Source organism: Prionailurus viverrinus, chromosome B1 (assembly GCF_022837055.1).
Source record: "Prionailurus viverrinus isolate Anna chromosome B1, UM_Priviv_1.0, whole genome shotgun sequence".
In the NCBI taxonomy this organism is placed as follows: domain Eukaryota; kingdom Metazoa; phylum Chordata; class Mammalia; order Carnivora; family Felidae; genus Prionailurus; species Prionailurus viverrinus.
In genome coordinates this window covers 37,405,537-37,412,923 of record NC_062564.1, presented here as the reverse complement: position 1 = coordinate 37,412,923, position 7,387 = coordinate 37,405,537, and positions in this window count along the sequence as shown.

The window sequence follows — 7,387 nt, the reverse complement described above, 5'->3', positions numbered from 1 at the left end:
CATATTATTTTTAAAATACTTCCAATATTCTTCATACACTTTATTATTATGAATATGTATCTTAAGAAAGCTATTTAGTAAACAATGAAAATTTAGTTTAGTTATATTTACAAAGGACTGCAGCCTATAGAGAATATTCAAACTCCAGAAAACACAAGAGAACATTTTTGGTGGTATTCAAATATCACAGAATCCCGGTCTCCCAATCAGATTGACAGCATCACACAGAATTGTATGTCAAATTGTCAATTTAAGGACTTATTTTATCTCCCAAACTTATTATTTCTTTTTTTTAACGTTTATTTATTTTTGAGACAGAGAGAGACAGAGAATGAGTGAGGGAGGGTCAGAGAGAGAGAGGGAGACACAGAACCTGAAACAGGCTCCAGGCTCTGAGCTGTCAGCACAGAGCCCGACGCGGGGCTCGAACTCACCCACCGTGAGATCATGACCTGAGACGAAGTCGGACGCTTAACCGACTGAGCCACCCAGGCACCCCAAACTTATTTCTTCAGACATCTTTCAAAGTATCTGTACAGTATCCTACACATATATACTTAATAATATGTACTTTATTTGTGTGAGTGACTCACCCTTAGCAGTAGACAGGGTCATAAGCACACCTTTAACTTGGCAATGACTATAAACAAGACAGCTTGATCAGACTGTGACCCCATCTCTCTTCCCTATTCCTGTCCCAGCTATCAGAGTATCCTCCTTAAGACCTCAGTTCTGTACCTTAGTGTTTCCTGCTCCTGCTTTCGACCCAATCTTAGTGGACTCCTTCAGAGCTTCAAGGTATGTATGTAAATTGTAAGCTTTAATTTTCCTAAGAGACTTATAAGACTTTCTCCTATTTTCATGACTTTCAACTGATTTTTCTCAGGATTTAGGATTAAGAAAAAAATGAATCTCCTTGAGAAATGCCAGGAAGGATTCCCCATATGAAAACATGATGCAGGCATGTGATCTCTTCCTGCCCAGCAGCCTGTGCTCTAAGAGGGTCCCTGGCTGGACACAGGGGACACAGAGTTCACATACAGAACACAGGAAGTGGTAGCATAGTTTAGGTGTTCATGCATCCAACCAAGCTGTATGCTGTACTAAGAACCCTCCTGGAGTCTGGCACTCTATATACATTTCTTGTAGCTTCCATAACAAATTACCACAGGTGGGATGTCTTAAACAGCAGAAAAAATGTTCTCTCACAGTTCTGGAGCCTGGAAGTCTGAGGCCAAGGTGTTGGCAGGGTCACAATCCCATAAAGACTCCAGGGGAGAACGTTTCTTTTATACAGTCAGTCTCCTAGAGAAAGAATGTGACTCTACCCAATCCTAGTTTCCTGGCTCCCAGCTATCCCTGGCACTGGCTGGCCTGCAGTTACATCAGTCTGGTCACTGCCACCATCTTCACAGGACCCTCTTCCTGCTGTGTGTCCCTATCTCCTAACCTCTCACTCCTTAGAAGGACAAGTCATTGAATTTATGGCCCACTTTCATCCAGGATGACCTCATCTTAACCAACTTCATCTGAAAGACTCTGTTTCCAGGGGTGCCTGAGTGGCTCAGTCGATTGAACACCCAAATCTTGATTTCAGCTCAGGTCATGATCCCATGATTTGTGAATTCAAGCCCCATGTCTGGCGCTACACTGACAGCACCAAGCCTGCTTGAGATTCTATCTGTCTCTCTCTCTACCCCTCCCACGCACACTCTCTCTGTCTCTCTCTAAAGTAAATAAACACTTGAAAAATTAGAAAGAAAGAAAGAAAGAAAGAAGGAAAGAAATAAAGAAAAAGAAAGAGACTGTGTTTCTGAATAAGGACACATTCACAGATGCCAGGAGTTAGGACTGTTTGAAAACACAATTCAACCCACAACCAGGACCAATAGTAACCAAGTCAAACATGGTTCTGGCTAGTACAGAATTTAGTAAGTAAAAGGGCAAGTACTTTCAGTGTAATAAGCATCACCTAGGGTGAGGGGAAGCATGGTCTGCAAGTTGAGTAAGAGGAGAAGCAGCTCACTCAGATTGGTAATTAGAGAAGGCTTCTTGAAGGAAGAGGCATCTATGTGGCATGAGCAGGATTTGGCCTTAGAAGGGTGCCAGAGAAAAACACAGCAATGAATGAAGCCCTAGGGTTAAAAACACAAGGTGTTGCCTTTGCCCAAGTTTTCCCCTTTCCTAGAAAGGAAGTCCCAAAGATTTTAAGTATAGCTGCCTCCTTCTAGGCCTCAGGCCTCAACTTGTGTCATGTATTTGGAAAGACGTTCCCTGGCCAGCCTTTACTCACTCTTCTCTATTCATCATCCTACTTATTCCCTTCAATGCATTATCACAACCTGCTTTGGGTACTTACTTGCTCACTTACAACCTTCCTTCAAAACCAGAAGTCTGTCTCCTGAGTGCAAGAATCCACCACCTTTTTCACAGATACACGTGTAGGTAGCACTTAACACAGAACCTGTACATGATAAAAAATGAATGAATAAATGATTGAGTACATGAATGAACAAATCAGAATGTAGGTTCAATGTGGCTAGATTGAAGATTTCAAGACAAGACAGAAAGCTGGGAAGAGAGCTGTGAATCAGAACATTCAAGGCCCTTGTGGCAGGTGGAAGAGCTAAGACTTGTTCTAAGTGCAATAGGGAACAGGAGTGGAGTGTGGTGTGGTGGGGAGTTCCTTTAAATAGGAGAGTACATGGGGTATCTGGGTAGCTTAGTTGGTTAAGTGTCCGACTGGCTCAGTTCATGATCTCATGATTTGTGGGTTCAAGCCCCACATTAGGCTCTGTGCTGACAGCTCAAAGCCTGGAGCCTGCTTTGGATTCTGTGTCTCCTCTCTCTGCCTCTCCCCCACTTGTACTCTGTGTCTTTCTCTCAAAAATGAACCTTAAAATTTTTTTTGTAAATAAATAGGAGAGTGCATGGAGGATTGTCCTTGACATCTAGCAATGGGTAGAGATCCTGGGTTTTCAGTGGGGAAAGACCTTGAAGGAGCTGGAGATTTGGACTTAACAAGTGCATTGCACATAGTAGGAGTCAAGTAAATACTGGTTGGTTAAATGAGTGAGTATATGAAAAAGTCTCATATACAGAGCCATTCATTTCCAGTTGGATACTAGGTGTCAGAAGTCACAGAATTCCTGCTTTCTTGATAACACTGTACCACTGAAGTTTTCTCCTCCTTAGAATTTAGGAGGCTAATATTTTCTTCTTTTTCTTCTTCCACCTTCCTTGACCAAGGAAAAGAAAGTCTTTGTACTGTTGGAAGAAGACTACCATACCCAGTGGCCAGAAGCCAGAAGAAGCAGGAGCCTTCGACAGACAACACCTCACTGCTTCAATCAGCTCTGAGCTGGCTTAACAGGCACACTCCTGCCACCAGGATACAGCACCTCCTGCTGTGGGAGCCCCTGGCAGTAGCTCCACTTAGAGAGAAAAGCTGTACCAAAGGCTTTTGAAGGCCCAGCCCCTCACCAGGTTCAGAGGCTGCCAGCAGCGCCCTCCCACACTCCCCACAGGGACTGAAGGTCATCAGAACCTGCAAACTACAGATCTCCCTTTGCATCTCTGCAGCATAGGATTTTCAGGCCCCTGGGTATTTCCCTTCTTACTGTAAGCAGGAACTGAAAGAGACTAGGCTTGGTATAGTTTTATTTTATTTTACTTTTTTCTACATAAGGCTGTTGCCACTATCCACAGCTGCTTTCACTACTATTATTTCTCACTGCAAAGACTGAATTTGCTGGGTAAGACCAGAGAACCTCTGAGATCCTAAACAAATAAAGGGTATTTTGGTTCATTTCCTTTTGAGATGTGGAAGATATTATTCAATTACCAAGCATATTAAGTCTCTCCTACGTGCTCTGTTCCACAAGGCTTACAGAAGATGGTGATGGTGTGGGCAGAGTAGCCCTTTAATCTACCGATAGAGGTATAAGTTGGTGCAACCTCAATGGAAAGCAACTTGGCAGGACTTATGAAAATAAGAAAAAACATGAACCCTTTGAAATGGCTTTTCCAGTTCTAGGAATTTATCCTACAGATGTACTCCCACATATGTGGAATAACATACATATCATGTTTTTCATCACAGCAAGATTTGAAGAACGCAGGTTTGGACATAGCTGAGACGCCCATATATAAGGGCCTGGAGAGCATAAACAATGCTGTAGTTAGACAATGGAATACAAAATAGCTGCAAAAAGAAAAGATATACCCTCTATGTAAGTCATATTAGAAGATCTCCAAGCGAGTTATCAATTGCTGCACAACAAATTTGTTGGCTCAAAGCAGCATTTACTATCTCTTGGTTTCCATGGGCAGGAATTTGGGAACAGCTTAAGTGGGTGGTTCTGGCTCAGGGTCTCCCATGAATCTGGAAGCAAGCTAATGGCTGGGGCTGGGGTTGGGGTCAAGACCTGACTAAGGAGGATGGAAGATCTGCTCATGGGTCTGGTCCTGTTACTGTCAGCAATGTTCTCACTCACACAGTTGTGGGCCAGCCTCAGCTGCTCCCCTCACAGGCCTCTCCTAGGCTGCTTGAGTATCCCCAAGACATGACAGCTGGCTTCGTGAAATAAGTGATACAAAATATAGCTCCCAAAACTGAAGGGGTAGTTTGTTTATTACCTAATTTCAGAAATGACACCTCATCACTTCTGCTGATTTTCTATGCACTAGAAACAAGCCACCAATTCCACCCCATGGCCAAGAGGAGAGGAGTCCACCTCTTGAAGAGACAAGTATCAAAGAATCTGTGGATGTATCTTTAAAATCACCACACCAAGATGGATTTCTAAGCAAAAAAAAAAAAAAAGTCTCAAAAAGTAAAGTACAGAGCACTTGTATGGCCAGCTACTACATATGTAACATGAGGAAAAAGAATAGTTATATGTATTTGCTTGCAGAAGCATAAAATATCTTGGAAGGATGCACAATAAACTGTTAACATTGGTTGCTTCTAGGGAGAACAATGTGATAGTTTAGAAATGGGGATTGGAAGGAAGCTTTACACTAAGTATCCTCATATACCTCTTGAATTTAACACCATGGTAAATTACTTATTTTTAAGAAGAGAGGAAGTGGAGATCCAATATGGCAGAGAAGTAGGGGGACCTGGAGTTCCCTTGTCCCTCAAACACAGCAGTGTTGAGGCCAGAGGACTTTGAATTCCAAGAGTCTGGGCTGAAAAGTGACAGAGATGTCTCCAGGCACCCACAGGAACAACCTTGCAGGCCATAGGTACATTATTGTGAACTGGGAGAGAAAAATGCATAGGCACAGTTGGGAGGGATCCCATTTGGTGGAGAGACAAAGGGAAGAGAAAGAGAGGCTGGGGAAGTACAAGACTGTATCTGGACAAGAAAAACACCATGGATTGGGAAAGAGAAAAATCCAAACTCTAACTGCAAGACTGTCTCCAGACTAAGGATGGCTGCCATGCTCACGCAGCTGGGGAGGAGGGGATCCAGCCCTGGGCTCTGTAACAAGTTGAGAGGCACAGTTTACAGTGGGAGAAAGCAATCCCCACCCTGGAGTGCTGTGGGAATAAGGTATATAACCATTCAAAGAACAAAGACTGACTGCACTTGTCAGCCACAGGCCATATATCAGCAACGCTGAGCAGCAGTTCCCCAGAAATGGGGAGCACAGAGCAGGACCCTTTAAGACATTGGGGATTAAATCTGAACCAAGCAACCAAAGAGGAATGGGAGTTGGTGGAGCCAGACAAACTGCCTCGTTTGTGCCTATGGCAATGCAAGGAAAGCCTGAAAAGAGTGGCTTGGAATACCCGGTTGGTGGAGGAGAGACTGGGGTGTCACCATCTTTCTCCTGATCACCAAGAACGTGCAGTTTCAGGAAATAGACAGCAGACCCACAGTGGAAGTGAAACCTACTTACACAACCCATGCCCCTCCGTACCTGGTAACTGCATATCTACTGGAGCAGGATTGACACAGACTAACCAGACAGTCTCTCCTCCAGACCTGTGCTGCCACCCGTTCCAAAGCACCCAGTGCTTTTGCATTTCCTGATTTAATTCTTGGACAATTGTTATTATACATATATATATATATATTTTTTTATATATATATATATTTCCTTCTTATTTATTCCTCCTCTAGTCTGGTTATTCTGGTTATTGGTTTATTTAAGCAGACATATTTAATCTATTCTCCTTATACCTGTTCTATATCTCCTTCTATCTTTCTGAGAGAGAGAGAGAGAGAGAGAGACCAGAGAGTTTCTCTGCCTGGTCAATTTTCTTTTCTTTTTCCCTGCCTTTGTATGGGATAAGGCCTCTTCCACCAACACTGCCCCCACCCCGTTGTTTTTTTTTTTTTTTTTTTTTTTTGCTGTTGTTGCTGTTTTAGTTTAGTTTAGTTTAGTTTTCTTTTTTTTTCTGGAGCCACTTCAACAAACAAATCAAACCACACTGGATGGAGGGTCCAAAACATCACTATGAGTAGGGAGACAAAGCAACCAGAGTCACAACAGACAGCAAGTAATGCACTCCAAAAAATACCCCCTGAGGGGCCAGACCCTGGACAGTGTATGACCCCTTTAATATAGTAGTGCTCACGAGTGCAGGACACATAACAAGCTTTTAAAACACATAAGGGATAGAAAACTAGCCAAAATGATGAAACGGAAGAATTCTCCTCAAAAGAAATTCCAGGAAAAAAAATGAAAGCTAAAGAATTGGCTAAAACAGATATAAACAATATAATGATCAATAATTTAGAATAATAGTCATAAGATTAATCTCTGGGCTTGAAAAAAGCATGGAAGACAACAGAGAATCTATTGCTGCAGAGATCAAGGAACTAAAAACTAGTCATGATGAATTAAAAATGTTGTAAATGAGGTGCAAAATAAACTAGAGGCGGTGGCATTGAGGACCGAAGAGGCAGAGGGGAGAATAAATGAAGTAGAAGACAAAATGATGGGAAAAGATGAAGCTGGGAAAAAGAGAGATGACAAAATTCTAGACCCTGAGGGGAGAATTAGAGAACTAAGTGATTCAATGAAACATAATAATATCCATATCATAGGAGTTCCAGGAGAAGAAGAAAAAGAGAGAGAAAGGGGCAGAAGGTGTACTTGAACAAGTCATAGTGAGAATTTTCCCAATCTTGGGAGGGAAACAGACATTGAAATCTAGGAGGGCCAGAGAACTCCCTTCAGACCTAACTTGAATCGATCTGCACGACATATCAGGGTGCAACTGGCAAAATACAAAGATAAAGAGAATTCTGAAAGCAGCGAGGGACAAATGGCCCTTGACCTACAAGGGTAGACACATGAGGGTAGTAGCAGACCTATCTACTGAAACTTGGCAGACCAGAAGGGAGTGGTAGGAAATATTCAATGTGCT